At 41.6% G+C, this 16451-nt stretch overlaps 1 pseudogene; it reads right to left on the bottom strand.

Annotated features, from left to right (window-relative positions):
* Positions 1-6326: 6326 nt before the first annotated feature.
* On the bottom strand, positions 6327-8755 carry LOC123839269 (asparagine synthetase [glutamine-hydrolyzing]-like; annotated as a pseudogene).
* Positions 8756-16451: the final 7696 nt, after the last annotated feature.

The raw sequence follows: 16451 nt of genomic DNA, 5'->3' as shown, positions 1-16451 counted from the left end.
TTAGGCATTTTTTCCCTAATCACTTTCTATGAATTTTATTAGTATAACTATACTGTATATCTGTTTATGTACGATATTTTTACCTGTACTTTATATATAAAAAGAGTACGATTTTTTTTTTCTCCCCAAGAACCAATTATTGCCCCCACTGAGAATGCATACTCTAAGGATTGCAGGTATGAATTGTTAATTAACAACAAAGTGTTTAGTTGCTGACATTTGGGTATACAGGACTGGGAATGGGATCCAAGGGAATCTGGATGGGTCACCAACAGTTTTGCCACCTAGTTGTTCTAAATATTTTGTGTAATTTATTATTATTTTGTGGGAGGGTTAGTCCAATACAAGCTCTCTGATCATGGCCAGAGCCAGAAGGCCCCCATTTCTCTTTATTTCTAACAATAGAATGAAAAGTATTTCACAGGCATCAGCAAGCAGATAAGGGAGGTACAATCTTTGATTCTGCATTCTCATAGTGTCAAAACTTATTGTGGATAGGGAACTTCTTTTAATCTCTTAAGGGAGCCTGAGTTATAAAGGACAATATCCACACTTTGCTTATTCAAAGGGGAGCACTAGCTGAAATGCTAGTGGACTAATGTTTGTGGTAGAGGGGTGGGCCTGACGTATGGGAGGGAAGTGTCTCAGCATCACTGAGCTTTATCACTGAGACCTACAATTTTAATGGTTACGAGTTCTAATTTTACCCATCATTGGTTGTGTGACTTGGGCAAGATAATGGATATGAGTTAATGAGTGAAGGAAGGTCATGTTAATAGATTTTATTTCTTTTCTTTTTTTTAGGATGTATTCATCTTTTTCAGAGAGACAGCGCCAGAGATTGTGAGTGGGGGAGGGGCAGAGGGAGAGAATCCTTTTTTCTTCTAAGGCTTTTTTTGGGGGTATTTGCTTTTGTGCTACTTCAGATAACATCTTCAGGGGCACCTGGGTGGCTCAGTTGGTTAAGTCTAAATTCTATCATCTCATTTTTCACTTTTATAGTTTTTACTTATGTTTTCTCAAAACTTCTGTCATTTCATTGATTTGCTTTAGCACATTTTGAATTATTAAGCTGTGATTTTCAGCTGTTTTGTGGGCATTTTTTAAACTTTGTTTTAGGGGTGCCTGGGTGGCTCAGTGGTTAAGCCTCTGCCTTTGGCTCAGGTCATGGTCCCAGGGTCCTGGGATCGAGCCCCGCATTGGGCTCCCTGCTCGGCGGGAAGCCTGCTTCTCCCTCTCCCACTCCCCCTGCTTGTGTTCCCTCTCTCACTGTGTCTCTCTCTGTCAAATAAATAAATAAATAATCTTAAAACAAACAAAAAAAACTTTGTTTTCATTGTGTGATTTAGTGATGTTATTGATGTTATCCTAAGATCTTTTTCCTCATAATAACTTTGAGATTTGACTGCCTTCCTTTTTGTTGCTCATATTTATGGGACATTAGTTTGCTTGAACTTTATTTTACCTTTTTTGTTTTTAAATGTAAGCTCTTCACCCAATGTGGGTCTTAAACTCACAACCCTGAGATCAAGAGTTGTATGCTCTACTGACTGAGCCAGCCAGGTTGCCCCAATTTGCCTGAACTTTTAGATGAGAGAAATAAGGATAATTTTTCTAGCTGCTTAGTCAAAGCTCTCTTTTCTATTGTTTTATGGAGTGTTCAGAAATATTGCCTTGAACTTTCTGAGATCTTGGCTCCACTTTTTTTTTTCATCCTTTCATTTGTTCAGCAAATGTTTTTTTGTTCTTTGTTTTTTTTTAAAGATTTATTTATTTATTTGACAGAGACGCAGTGAGAGAGGGAACACAAGCAGGGGGAGTGGGAGAAGCAGGCTTCCCATGGAGCAGGGAGCCCGATGTGGGGCTCAATCCCAGGACCCTGGGATCATGACCCGAGCCGAAGGCAGATGCTTAACGACTGAGCCACCCAGCCGCCCCCAGCAAATGTTTATTGAGGACTTGCACTATACCAGGCACTGTGCTGCCTGCTTTAAGTGGCTTTAATGTGCATTGGGACCAAGGGGCACAGAGGAAGGTGGGGGGGCTGGCAAGGGAGGAGAAGCAGAGATGAAGATGGGGCTGATCCAGTCTGGGTCAGGGAGCCTCTGCCCTCAGGGGCTGGATGCTGCGGAGGCCTAGGACCTAGGCTGCTTATCCCAACTGGATGTCCCTGGCCATACCTGTGATGCCCACTCTTTTTTTTTTCCCCCCTTAAGATCTATTTATTTATTTGAGAGAGAGAGAGTACAAGCAGGGGGAAGGAGCAGAGGGAGAAGCAGACTCCCCACCAGGCAGGGAGCCTGATGCAGCCCGATCCCAGGACCCTGGGATCAGGTCATAATCCGAGCAGAGGGCAGACACTTAACCAACTGAGCCACCCAGGCACCCTGTAATGCTCACTCTAAAGGCACTTTCAACACTGCCCTGTCGGAAGGAGGGCTTTCACATTCAGCTGGAAGTTGGAAGGCAAAAAGGGGAGAGGGCCCCCAAGCAAGCCCCCTGGGGTAACAGGAGCTGGCAGTGCTCCTGGACTACTTAGGAGAGGCACCATGACCTTCCCAAGCCCCTACTTATCTTTTGAATCCTTAATGGAAGAAGGTAAATCAGACAAGACCCTGTGAATAAGACCTGAATTCCTTATTGCTTTGTGAACTCTGCGTTCCAAGGTTAACAGGGAAGGCCCCACTAGGCTGGTCTTTGGGGGAGCAAGAAAGAAGAGCCAGGTGGTGGCACCCCACAAACTTCCCCCAAAGCCAGAAGAGGGAGGAGGGCCTAAGGCTGAAGGCAAAGGGAGCTTGAAAGGAGCAGGCAAGGGCTGGCCAGGGGGTGAGCAGCTCTGCCTCAGACTAGCGCCAGTGGGCAGGAACCAGTTCTCCCACCAGCACACATGGAGCCCACAGGCCTGAGGGGATCCCCTTTAGGGGCAGAGCCTTGGGAATGGGGTCCTCAAGGTCTTCCAGAGCAGCACTGTAGCCCCTTGCTCAGCCCCTCCCCCAACCAGTGTGTGGTGTAGGATGGGGAAGTGGGGGGGAAAGGGGGTGCTGTTTCCAGGCCACAGTGTGGCCTCTTTAAGCCCTACGCTGGGTAGGAGGTAGGAGGGGAGAACAGAGAGAGGGATGGGGAAGGGATGGGGAAGGGATGGAGAAAACAAGAGGGCAGATGGAGGGTGTGACTTCCACCTAAGTACGGCTTTTTTTTGTTTGTTTTAGTTTTTAATTAAATTCCAGTTAATTAACATAGTGTTATATTTCAGGTGTACAATATAGTGATTCAACACTTCCATACATCACCCTGTGCTCATCTTGATAAGTGCATGCCTTAATTCCCATCACCTGTTTTACCCATCCCCCCACCCCCTCCCCTCTGATAAAATAATGGCTTTTTTTTTTTTAAAGATTTTATTTATTTGACAGAGAGAGAGACAGCGAGAGAGGGAACACAAGCTGGGGGAGTGGGAGAGGGAGAAGCAGGCTTCACGCAGAGCAGGGAGCCCGATGCGGGGCTCGATCCCAGAACTCCGGGATTATGACCTGAGCCGAAGGCAGATGCTTAATGACTGAGCCACCCAGGCGCCCCTAAAATAATGGCTTTTTAAAAGCATTTTGAGGGGCGCCTGGGTGGCTCAGTTGGTTAAGCAACTGCCTTCGGCTCAGGTCATGATCCCGGAGTCCTGGGATCGAGTCCCGCATCAGACTCCCTGCTCAGCGGGGAGTCTGCTTCTCCCTCTGATCCTCCCCCTCTCATGCTCTCTGTCTCCCATTCTCTCTCTCAGATAAATAAATAAAAAATCTTAAAAAAAAAAAAAAAAGCATTTTGAAAATCACACGCCCAGGGTGCCTGGGTGGCTCAGTAGGTTAAGTGTCTGCCTTCTGCCTGCTCAGCGGGAAGCCTGCTTCTCCCTCTCCCACTCCCTCTGCTTGTGTTCCCTCTCTCGCTGTATCTCTCTCTGTCAAATAAATAAATAAAATTCTAAAAAAAAAGAAAAGAAAAGAAAAGAAAATAAAAAAGCACACACCTGAGTCTGTGTTTAAGGGACTCTGAGGCAGAGCTGAGAGATGGAAATATGTCAGGGGCAGAAAACAGGAAGTTGGTGGTGGGTCCGAAAAGGAAAAGGAGTGCGTGTGCTCTAAGCCTCAAAAGGAAGCAAGGCAGGAGGCAGCTACAGGAAAGGTGGCACCAGACATGTGGCCACAGGAGGAATGTGATTGCTGGGTGTACAGGTTCACAGAGAAGCCAAATAGTTGAGGGGGTTTACAATTCCAGAGTGGACCACTGAACAACCCTTAATGGCAGAGGCAGCTTTGGTCAAGATTAAGAGAGAGAGTGAGAGCCCATCGGGTCATGATCCCAGCGTCCCAGGCTCCCTGCTCGGCGGGGAGTCTGCTTCTCCCTCTGCTCCTCACCCTGATCTTGTGCTCTCTCTCAAATAAATAAATAAAAATATATTTTTAAAAAAGAGAGAGAGAGTGAGAACCCAGAGGAAGACCTGAGGCAGGAGCCTGTGGAGGTGCTCAAGCCCCGCCTGGGTCTCTGATGGGTGCCTAGCTCCCAGTCCCAGCACCAACAGGGAGGGAGAGAAAGCAGCCCTGAAGGTGCAGATCCCTGAAAGATTGGCTTCACTTTTTGTCTGGATCTTTTGCCTTTGTCCCCATGTCCCTGTACTGGTCAAACGGCTTCTATTCCCTATGTTTTTATGTCAGTGTGAGCCTTTATTCTGTCCTATTAATGATTTTTGCCATTTTCATTTCCTCACGTTCATCTTGCTTCTATCTGCTTCCTCATTCACAAATGCTGATATTATGTAGATCTTGTGGCCTCTCATGTTTTATTTTTTTCTACCCATTTCTGTTTTGGCATTTTGGTAATATATGTCACTAGGTAATACATGTCATAAGAGAGATCTTATCAGAGTGAAGAGGAAGTAATAATTAATTGTGGCCAGAGAAATCTGATAAGGTTTTATAGAGTAGATAACAGCTGAGGTAGGTTTTGAACAACAGACAGTAATTTAGTAGATATGCAAAATAACTTATTCAAAAAACTTTTAGAGCAGTTCCCTTGAAATTGGTTCATTTTTCCTCTCCCATGGCATAATTTCCCTATAGTACAGCAACTCGTATTGATCTTAATTTTCTTATAATCATATATTTATGTAAATATGTCTAATGGAAGTCAGGGGAGTATATGGTTTTACTGCTGGGAGTGATCAGATTAAAAAAAGTAAATTAAGAATGGAACTGCCTAGGGGTGCCTGGCTGGCTCAGTTGGTGGTGTGCAACTCTTGATCTCAGGGTTGTGAGTGTGAGCCCCATGTTGGGTGTAGAGATTACTTTAAAAAAATAAAACAAAAGAAAATGAGAACTACCTAGAGCATGTGGCTTTTTTTTTTTTTTAAGATTTCATTTATTTGAGAGAGAGTGCAAGTGGGAGGGGGGTGCAGAGGGAGAGGGACCAGTGCGGAGCCTGACTGGGGGCTCGACGTGGGGTTGGATCTCACGACCCCAAGAATATGACCTCAGCTGAAACCAAGAGTCAGGTGCCCAACTGAGTGAGCCACCCAGGTGCCCCAAGAACATGTGCCTCTTGATCTCAGGATTGTGAGTTCAAGCCCCACGTTGGGCATGGAGCCTACTTAAAAGGGGGGGGGGGCGGGCACCTGGCTGGCTCAGTTGATGGAGTATGCACCTCTTGATCTCAGGGTTGTGAGTTTGAGCCCCATGTTGGGTATAGAGATTACTTAAAAATAAAATCTTAAAAAAGAAAAAAAAAAAGGAATGGGAACTATTTATATTGAAAGCACAGGTAGAAGAAGAGGGCCTAGTGAAGGATAGAAGTGAAATCAGAGATTTATAAGGTAAACCAGGAAAGAGTGGTCTCAGAAAAGCTAAGGAGGAAGAGAATTTTAATAATGAGTCAATGATCAACAATGTAAAATTATACAGACAGGATAAGTTGAATGTACCCTCAAGCAAGGCACCGGATTTAGTAGTTAGGAGGTCACTAAGGATTCTCAGTGATTTCATTTGCTTCATTTTCCTTTAGATACTTGGAGGTTGCTAAAATTTAATCTTGTTTTAGATCTATGTAAAATATTTACATGGTTTCAAAGTCAAGTATACAAAACCTGTCTGGCTTTTATCTCTGTCTCCGCTATCCTGTTCCTCCTCCCACCCCATTGGTAGCAATTTCTTTTTAATTTTATGATTTATTTTCCCTTTGTTTTTTAGATTTGAAACTTTTTTTTTCATACTCAAGTACCCATGGGCGGATGGCCCCACCTGCCTCTAGTCCCACTGGCCTTCACAAGAAGGAACATTTACTTTCCGTCAATACTTTAGGGAATGTCTCAGCTTTGGTAGCTTGTAACGGGTCAGAGTGCAGGCAGAAGGGTTGGTGGCATTGATCTGCTTGGGCATCCAGTAACTGGTCAGCTGGTCAGTCTGGCCTGGGTAGCGGCATTCAAAGATTAATGGTAGTAATCGCCTTTGTAAGTTTGAGGAGTACTGAGGGAAATTTTTGTCTTGCAGTCGCCATAATAGCATCATCAACCTGCTGTCCATATATTCCTATAAAATCCTTTTTTAAAAATATTTTTAAGTAAAATAAACCCAACATGGGGCTCGCACTCACAACCCCAAGATTAAAAGTTACACGCTCCACCAACTGAGCCAGCCAGGTGTCCCTTTTCCTGTAAAATCTTAAACCAGCAATTATTAACTAAGGTTATCCCATCCCTGAAGGGACCAACAGAAGTTGGTCACCAGAGAATCTCTGTAAGGATCAGATTAGAGTCTGAATATTCTCTCCTGGGATATGTTTTTCTATCCCATTCTTTGGAATTTTCATTGCTGGTAGCAGAGACAAGTGATAGGAAGAAAATCAAAGATCCAGGAATGGGACTCTCAGTTCAAGTCCAAGGATAGCAGTAGTTTGATCTGTGTGGAGAACAACATCAAACAGAGTTCCTGCAGAAGTTTCTCACTCTCATTGGCCTTTTTAGAAGAAGTTGTTTTCGTGGAAAGATAAGTAACTCTGTAGAAGTACATCTCATCCTTGTCCAGAGAAGATCACCATGCTATTTGTGTTTTTCCAGATGTACTTGGAAATTAAATACCTATCTCCTGAAGTGTAACTGTTGTAAGGTCCTAAGCTTCCAAGGAAAATGTGACTTTATTCAGTGTCTGAATGCCTTCCTCAGAGTCAAAAAGGACTTCATGGTGTTCATTTGCTACCTTGCCAGCAGCCAGTAAATGGGGACTGTCTTCCATGCCAATTGCAAATGTCTGGAGAGCATACTGTACCAGAGCCTCTTTTAGCTGCTTCAGCAGGGTGAAAGCAGCCAAGCTGGAATCCAAGCCCCCTGATAAAAGGCATCCAGTCCTTCTGTCATGTAATGTTTCTCAATAGCATTGTCAAAAAGGATCTGTAAAAAAAGGACCCCAAAGTAGGCATGTATATGAAGAGGAAAAAAGAACATGAATAAATCTGCTTCCCCAAGCAAACATTACTTTACCACCATGGAATCACAACAGGTTTGCCTTGAGTTTCCGTTTTAAGGGAACTGTCTCTTGCATTATCAGTTTGTCCTCTCTATTGGATCATTGATAGCATTTGCACATCCACACAAGCTATACCATCTCTCGTCTTCCATCTCTCCCTCTCCTTTATAGCAAAAGTCCTTGAAAGAGTTGTCTATACTTGCTGTCTCCAGTTCTCCTCATCTTCTCTCCACAGTTTCCACATCAATACCTGGGAGTAGTTTCTCTACACTGTTAGAGACAGCATGCAGGCATTTGTCTCTACAGTGATGATATTTAACCATTTCCACGGATGCAACTTTGTCACTTGACTTTAAATCCAAAATTTGATAGTGTCCCAGAAGAAAAGCCTCCACTTTTTTTTTTTAATTTATTTTTATTTTTTTTTTCACTTTTTTTTTTTTAAAGGCTCCATTTTGATAAAGGAGTTGTGATGTGCTTCAGGTTAACAAGACCTTTAGCTTCTAAACACACAGCCCAAAATCCATCTTCTAGCATGGCTTTAAACAAGGGTCTGACTCCATAGGTGTCTGTGCCCAGGAACACTTTCGTATTGGTGGTATCCCATAAAATAAATGCAAGCTCCCCATCCAACATACAAATTATTTGCTCAGTTCCTCCTTTGTCATAACAATGAAGGATGATCTCACCATTAATTTTGGTCTAGTGATTAAATTCAAAATAAATTCAGGGACGCCTGGGTGGCTCAGTCATTGGGTGTCTACCTTCAGCTCAGGTCATGATCCCAGGGTCCTGGGATAGAGCCCCACGTTGGGCTCCCTGCTCAGCGGGGACCCTGCTTCTCCCTCTCTTTCTGCTGCTCCCCCTGTTTGTGCGCACATGCTCTCTCTCTGTCCAAATAAATAAATAAATAAAATCATTTAAAAAACCCCACAAAACTTAAAAAAAAAAATAAATTCAAAAGGAGAATTAAAGGATAATTAAATTCAAAAGGAGATGTGTTTCATCTCCTTGTGGTTGTAGATTTCACCATTGTAACAGAGCCACAAGTAAGGATGTTTCTTTGCTCAAATTGGCTGTGTTCCAAACAGTTGGTCAGCCACTGCCAACCAGTGAAATCCAAAGCAGCAGTTCATGTATCTGTTGACATTCTGAAGATGAAATGAATCTGGACCTCTGTGTGTGATCTTCATAGCACTCAGACACTGATCAGAGAGACAGTCGTCACTGCCAAAAAGGGCGCAAATGCCACACATGGCTCAATGGAGCTACCAGCTTTCTGGGTGTGAGCAGGTCGGACGGGCAGCAGGAATGGAATCGAGGGCTATGGATTATCTGTTTTTGTCTTTAATATAAGCATTATCTATATATATCTGTTATCCTCCTTTCTTAGATAAATGGTAGCATGCTCTACATACTTTTCTCTACCTTGACCTCCCTTTCTTTCTTTTTCTTTCTTCCTTTCTTTCTTTCTTTCAGAAGGCTCCACACCTAATATGGGGCTTGAACTCACAACCTCAGGATCAAGAGTTGCAGGCTCTACCAACTGAGCCAGCCAGGTACCCCTGTCTTGATTTCTTTCTCTCAACAATATATCCTAGCAATCACTCCACTGTTGTATATAGAGATTTTCTTTGTTCCTTATTCCAGGTGCATAGTACGCTATTATATTGGATGTTCTGGTCATTTTAAGAATAAGGGGACTAGGAAAGGTTCAAAGCCGGGGAAATCTTTGGGAACAGGAGGCCTTTTATTTTGCTAATCTGGTAACTCAAGGGTCCCAGAAGAAGCTTAAATGATAGTATCAACAGAGAGATGGCTGAGCATTATTAACACAAGATTGCTGCTGGTCTGACATAATCTCTTTGTTCTCTGAGCTGAAGAGGAGCTGGAAGGGTTTGAAAAAAGAAAGAAGCTTTACCCTCTCCTCCTATACCTCCTTTGTTTATATACTCTCTGTTACTCCATTAGGTTTTTTTTTGGGGGGGGGTTGTTTTTTCCCCCTATTTATTTATTTGTTTGTTTGTTTATTTGATGTAGTGTTCCATGATTCATTGTTTGCATATAACACCCAGTGCTCCATTCAATACATGCCCTCTTTAATACCCATCACCAGGCGAACCCATCTCCCCACCCCCCTACCCTCTAAAACCCTCAGTTTCTCAGAGTCCATAGTCTTTCATGGTTCGTCTCCCCCTCCGATTTCTCCCCCTTCATTTTTCCCTTCCTACTGTCTTCTTCTTCTTCTTCTTTTTTTTTTTAACATATAATGTATTATTTGTTTCATAGGTACAGGTCTGTGATTCATCAGTCTTACACAATTCACAGCGCTGACCATAGCACATACCCTCCCCAATGTCTATCCACCCAGCCACCCCATCCCTCCCATCCTCCACCACTCCAGCAACCCTCAGTTTGTTTCCTGAGATTAAGAATTCCTCATATCAATGAGACCATATGATACATGTCTTTCTCTGATTGACTTATTTCACTCAGCATAATACCCTCTAGTTCCATCCACATCGTTGCAAATGGCAAGATTTTGTGTTTGTTTGTTTTTTTTTGGATGGCTGCATAATATTCCATTGTATATATATATGTATACCACATCTTCTTTATCCGTTCATCTGTTGATGGCATCTTGGCTCTTTCCATAGTTTGGCTATTGTGGACATTGCTGCTATAAACATTAGGGTGCACATACCCCTTCAGATCACTACATTTGTATTTTTGGGGTAAATACTCAGTAGTGCAATTGCTGGGTCGTAGGGTAGCTCTATTTTCAACTTTTTGAGGAACCTCCATACTGTTTTCCAGAGTGGCTGCACCAGCTTGCATTCCCACCAACAGTGTAGGAGGGTTCCCCTTTCTCCACATCCTCGCCAATATCTGTCGTTTCCTGACTTGTTAATTTTAGCCATTCTGACTGGTGTGAGGTGGTATCTCATTGAGGTTTTGATATGGAATCAGTTGCATTTATATATACCAACAACAAGACAGAAGAAAGAGAAATTAAGGAGTCGATCCCATTTACAATTGCACCCAAAACCGTAAGATACCTAGGAATAAACCTAACCAAAGAGGCGAAGAATCTGTACTCAGAAAACTATAAAATAGGGAAGAAATTGAGGAAGACACAAAGAAATGTTCTTTGTTCCATGCTCATGGATTGGAAGAACAAATATTGTGAAGATGTCAATGCTACCTAGAGCAATCTACACATTTAATGCAATTCCTATCAAAATACCATCTACTTTTTTCAAAGAAATGGAAAAAATAATCCTAAAATTTGTATGGAACCAGAAAAGACCCCGCATAGCCAGAGGAATGTTGAAAAAGAAAAGCAAAGCTGGTGACATTACAATTCTGGACTTCAAGCTCTATTATGAAGCTGTAATCATCAAGACAGTATGGTACTGGCACAAAAACAGACACATAGATCAAAGGAACAGAACAGAGAGCCCAGAAATGGACCCTCAATACTATGGTCAACTAATCTTCGACAAAGCAGGAAAGAATGTCCAATGGAAAAAAGACAGTCTCTTCAACAAATGATGTTGGGAAAATTGGACAGCCACATGCAGAAGAATGAAACTGGACCATTTCCTTACACAACACACAAAAATAGACTCAAAATGGATGAAAGACCTAAATGTGAGACAGGAGTCCATCAAAATCCTAGAGGAGAACATAGGGAGCAACCTCTTCGACCTCAGCCGTGGCAACTTCTTCCTAGAAACATCGCCAAAGGCAAGGGAAGCAAGGGCAAAAATGAACTATTGGGACTTCATCAAGATAAAAAGCTTTTGCACAGCAAAGGAAACAGTCAACAAAACCAAAAGACAACCGACAGAATGGGAGAAGATATTTGCAAATGACATATCAGATAAAGGGCTAGTATCCAAAATCTGTAAAGAACTTATTAAACTCAACACCCAAAGAACAAATAATTCAATCAAGAAATGGGCAGAAGACATGAACAGACATTTTTCCAAAGAAGACATCCAAATGGCCAACAGACACATGAAAAAGTGTTCAACATCGCTCGGCAACAGGGAACTCCATTAGGTTTTAAAGCAAGCCTGGAGTTAACCTGGAGTACAGCTGCCTCGCACACCAGAGACATCCAACAGAGTACCAGGGAAGTCCTGCTTTCACCTTTGTGAAACCACTTGCCTGATCCTTGTTATCTCTCCTCTGACTCCTTCTGGAATCAACTCATTGGGCAGATGAGGTGTCCCATTACAAGTCTCTGACTTGAGTAAAAAATAGAATAACTTAACTCCAAAGCCCCATTACACACTAGATTTCTATATTCAGTCTCTGGTCTGTTTCCCATTCCACATTATGTTCAGCCATATTGTCCAGTAAAGCTTACTAAAGACGATGTTTCAATGAGTACTCTATAGCAGGATAGCTAGCAACATACACATGGGTAAAACCCTCAGTGGGGCTGACAGAGCTAACCTCAGGGAAAGTAGAACATAGAAGATATTTGCTCTTTTGTTTCCTTCTCTGTCAGCCCACTTCTTCATCTCTCCTCAAAGAGAAGAGCTGCTACTATGATTGGCCATACTCCATTGACCTAGTTACGTAGAAGAGGGGAAACATTGTTTTAAGAGATTATGGATCAAACCTATATGAGGAAGATTTTGAAACAGTCCTGAAAAATCACAGTAGTGTGATTAAACAAAAATAGAAACACATTCCTTGTTCTTGGATAGGATCAATTAACATCATAAATATTTCAAGTTTCTCCAAGTTAATATATTAACTTAAGGTAATTCCCCAAAAAGATGCCAGCAAATTATTTTCCTGGCACTGAATCCTAAACGTCATATAGAAAAATAAATAAGCAAGAATACTCATGAATATCTTCAAAAGGAAGAGCAATTAGAGGGGTTGGCCTTACCACATTATTAAAAATTATTGTAGAGACCCTATAATTAAAACAATGTGGTGTTGATGCCTGGCTAACAGACAAACCAGTGGAAACAATTTCAAGTGTATATGGAAATTTAGTATATGACAAAGGAAGCATTTTAAATAATTGAGGGTAAAGATTAACTTTTTTTTTTAAAGATTTTATTTATTTATTTGACAGAGAGAGGCACAGCGAGAGAGGGAACACAAGCAGGGGCAGAGGGAGAGGGAGAAGCAGGCTTCCCGCGGAGCAGGGAGCCCGATGTGGGGCTCGATTCCAGGACCCTGGGACTATGACCTGAGCTGAAGGCAGACGCTTAACGACTGAGCCACCCAGGCGCCCCAAGATTAACTTTTAAAAAATGGAACCAGCACAACTGGAAAGTCATTTGAAAAAATATATATATTTAGATTTATGTCCCTTACTTTACATTAAAATAAACTCCAAATAGATCAGTCATTTCAATGTAAAAAAAAAAAAGAAAGAAAAGATACATTCAAGAATAAAACATGTCCATTTCTTTATTACCTGGACGTGAGGAAAGCCGTTCTACTATAATTCAAATTCCAGAAGCTGTGGTACATTTAAGTACATCTCTATCTATCTAATATCTAATGTATCTATCTATATCTACATACAGACAAATATAAACTTTTACTAGGCAAAATCATCATAAGCAAAGTCAAAAGACAAATGAAAAACTGACAGAAAATATTTTCAGCTTAAATTGCACAAGATAGTTAAGTTCTATCAATACATAACAAAGACTAAAGAAGAGTATGGATAGATGCTACAACATGGATGAACCTCAAAAACATGTCAAACAAAAGAAGGCAATCACAAAGGATCACATACTGTGTGATACCATTTGTTTGTTTGTTTATTTAAATATTTTTATTTTATTTATTTGACAGAGAGCACAAGCAGGGGGGAACAGAGAGGGAGAGGGAGAAACAGGCTCCCCACTGAGCAGGTCATGAGCCTGTCTTTACCCTTTGATTCAGTGATCTTTCTAGGAACCTAGCTGAAGATATACCTTCACAAATGCAAAATATGATATGCACATTCTCTGCATTGTGAGCTTACTTGTAATAAGAAAAGCTTGAGGGGCGCCTGGGTGGCTCAGTCGTTAAGCATCTGCCTTAGGCTCAGGTCATGATCCCAGGGTCCTGGGATTGAGTCCCGCATCAGGCTCCCTGCTCGGTGGGAAGCCTGCTTCTCCCTCTCCCACTCCCCCTGCTGTGTTCCTTCTCTTGCTGTCTCTCTCTGTCAAATTAATAAATAAAATCTTAAAAAAAAAAAAAGCTTGAAAACAAATCCAAGTATCCAAGTATCCTGAATATACTAGGGCATATCCACACATAAACTTATATTTGTATATACTTGTACATATGTATATATACTTATTTTATGAAAAAAGGAAGAATAAACAAGATATTTTTGAAAATGTAAATAATTCCTTATGAAGATGGGTGGAATGGGTATAAAGAATAAAGATGGGAGCAAGAATTTAATTCTCTGGGTATCCTTTTTATGTAGCTTTGACTTTTGAATGATGTAAATGATTTAAATAGTCAAAAAATAAAATTAAGTGAAATAAGAAAAAAAAAACATAAAATTGAACACAAACAGAAACAAATGAATGGAACTGAATAAAAAACCCAATCACACTGAGAAAATATTATTTTTTTTAATTTTATTTTTAAGTAATCTCTACACCCATTGTGGGGCTCAAACTTACAACCCCGAGATGAAGAGCTGCATCTCTACTGACTGAGCCAGACAGGCACCCTGAGAAAATAATTACTTAAAGTTACTTTGGAACATAGGACACTGTAACATTTTCCCCATATAAAGTCTAAGGACAAATAAAAGCACAAAAATATTTTGAACTGCATTCGGTAAGTTTATTGTTAGTAATATTGTTGTTCTTGTGCTCTTGTATATTATAAAATAAAACAAATAAGGAAATATTAATGTTATTAGGAACCAAGATTTCCAAGTGAAGAAGATAAAGCTCAGTGGGTAGAGCATGTGACTCTTGATCTTGGGATTGTGAGTTCAAGCCCCATGTTGGGTGTGGAGATTATTATTTAAAAATAATATCTGGAAAAGAAAAGAAAAAACACTATAATGCTAACTTTGAATTGGAATTATCAATATAAACTCATTATATATAGTGCCTACTATATGAGCCAAGCATAGGAGATACTACAGTGAATCATAAAGGTAGAGACTCTACTATGACAGAATTTGCAGGAGACATATACCTTAAATAAATAATTGCACAGGGGCGCCTAGATGGCTCGGTTGTTAAGTGTCTGCCTTCAGCTCAGGTCATGATCCCAGGGAACTGTGATCGAGCCCCTCATTGGGCTCTGCTTGGCGAGAAGCCTGCTTCGCTCTCTCGCACTCCCCTTGCTTGGGTTCCCTCTCTTGTTGTCTTTCCCTCTGTCAAATAAATAAAAAAAATCTTTTAAAATTTTTTTAAAAATTAAATAATTGCACAAATAATTAGTGGAATTAAGCCTAGCATTTCACAAGAGTTTACATCATCATGGTTCAAGACTTGAATTTCCTCACCCTGAAAAGCAGCCTAGCCTGAGATAAACTCTTCTTTTTAAAACAAAATACTCAGTGTCTGCTTTGAGAAAGAATATAAGTGCTCAGGGGTGCCTGGGTGGCTCAGTCAGTTAAGTGTCTGCCTTTGGCTTAGGTCATGATCCCAGGGTCCTGGGATCCGAGTCCCACATGGGGCTCTCTGCCCAGCGGGAGCCTGCTTCTCCCTCTCCCTCTGCCTGCAATTCCCCCTGCTTGTGCTCTCTCTCAAATAAATAAATAAGATCTTGAAAGAAAGAAAGAAAGCAGGCAGGAAGGAAAGAAAGGAAGAAAAAGAAAGAGAGAGAAAGGAAAAGAAAGAAGAAAGAAAGAAAGAAAGAAAGAAAGAAAGAAAGAGGAAAGAAAGAAAAGAAAGAAAGAATGTAAATGCTCAGAGAAAGAAAGAAAGAAAGAAGAAAGAAAGAAAAGAAAAGGAAAGAAAGAATGTAAGTGCTCAGAGTGAGGACAACTTGTGCCAAAAAGGAGCAGTTTGTATCACCCCACATGTGTGGGAAGTTTCGGTTTTCTAGTGGGATGAAAGAAACACACAGGCTTGTGCTGAGGTGTCCAGGCATGTACTAACAAGCAGAGGCACCTACCCTTCCCAGACAAGGCTGAGAAATGTTCTGTGTCTTCTCGTCTCTGATAAGAAGTATCTTGCTTAGGAGCCACACAAGGCTCAGAAGGAACTGGCAGCTAGTTTTCAGCCCAACCCACAATTTTGGTGGGAAAAGATGTCCTCTGGCACTTGGAGTGATGGTGTCCCTCATTAAGATTAGTCCAGTGACTGAATTTAAAGTGGAGAAATCATGAGCTAGATCTAAAGCGAGAAAGCTCCAGGTTGAGCCTTCGTGGTGTGCCATCTTGTAAGGTGTGCGAAGGCGAGATGACCTCAGAGTCTACACCATCTGTTTCCGACTTTGTAAAGCTCTGTGACTGTGAAAATTTCCTTACAAAGACTAGTACTCATGGAAGATTTACAAGTGGAGATAGGAATCTCCCTTTTCAGTACAATGTGATAAGGAGTTTCAGATTTCTGGTTGTCTGGCCTCGGAGGTGTTTGCCATCTAAAAACTTGCTTAGTGGTTGAGTCCAGTTACCTAGGGAACTAGTCCTGATACCTAGGTACTGGTACCAAGTGAAGCTGGGTGGTCCCCAAAGGAAAGTGAATTAAATTCAACAGTTTAATGGTGTGTTAGCCATATCATAAGCACACCATAGTCAGTTGGACATACACTTGGGAGTAAGAATGTAAAGGGCAATATGGAGGATGGAGACCTTCTAGGCAGTGGTGTGCTGGTAAATGTTTAACAACAGATTCTCTGGGAGAGTGGGAATGGTGGAGGCCCCAATTTGTAGTTTTCTGTTTTCCACCGTGTAAATGTTTCCACAGGCTAATTTCAAGTTACCGAGAATTTAACCAGCAAGAC

The sequence above is a fragment of the Mirounga angustirostris genome, unplaced genomic scaffold (genome assembly GCF_029215605.1).
Source record: "Mirounga angustirostris isolate CCGP_5_RB_7025 unplaced genomic scaffold, mMirAng1.0.hap1 SCAF_3, whole genome shotgun sequence".
NCBI classification, from domain to species: domain Eukaryota; kingdom Metazoa; phylum Chordata; class Mammalia; order Carnivora; family Phocidae; genus Mirounga; species Mirounga angustirostris.
The sequence above is the reverse complement of the archived record's forward strand: the minus strand, read 5'-3'. Positions and strand labels throughout refer to the sequence as shown.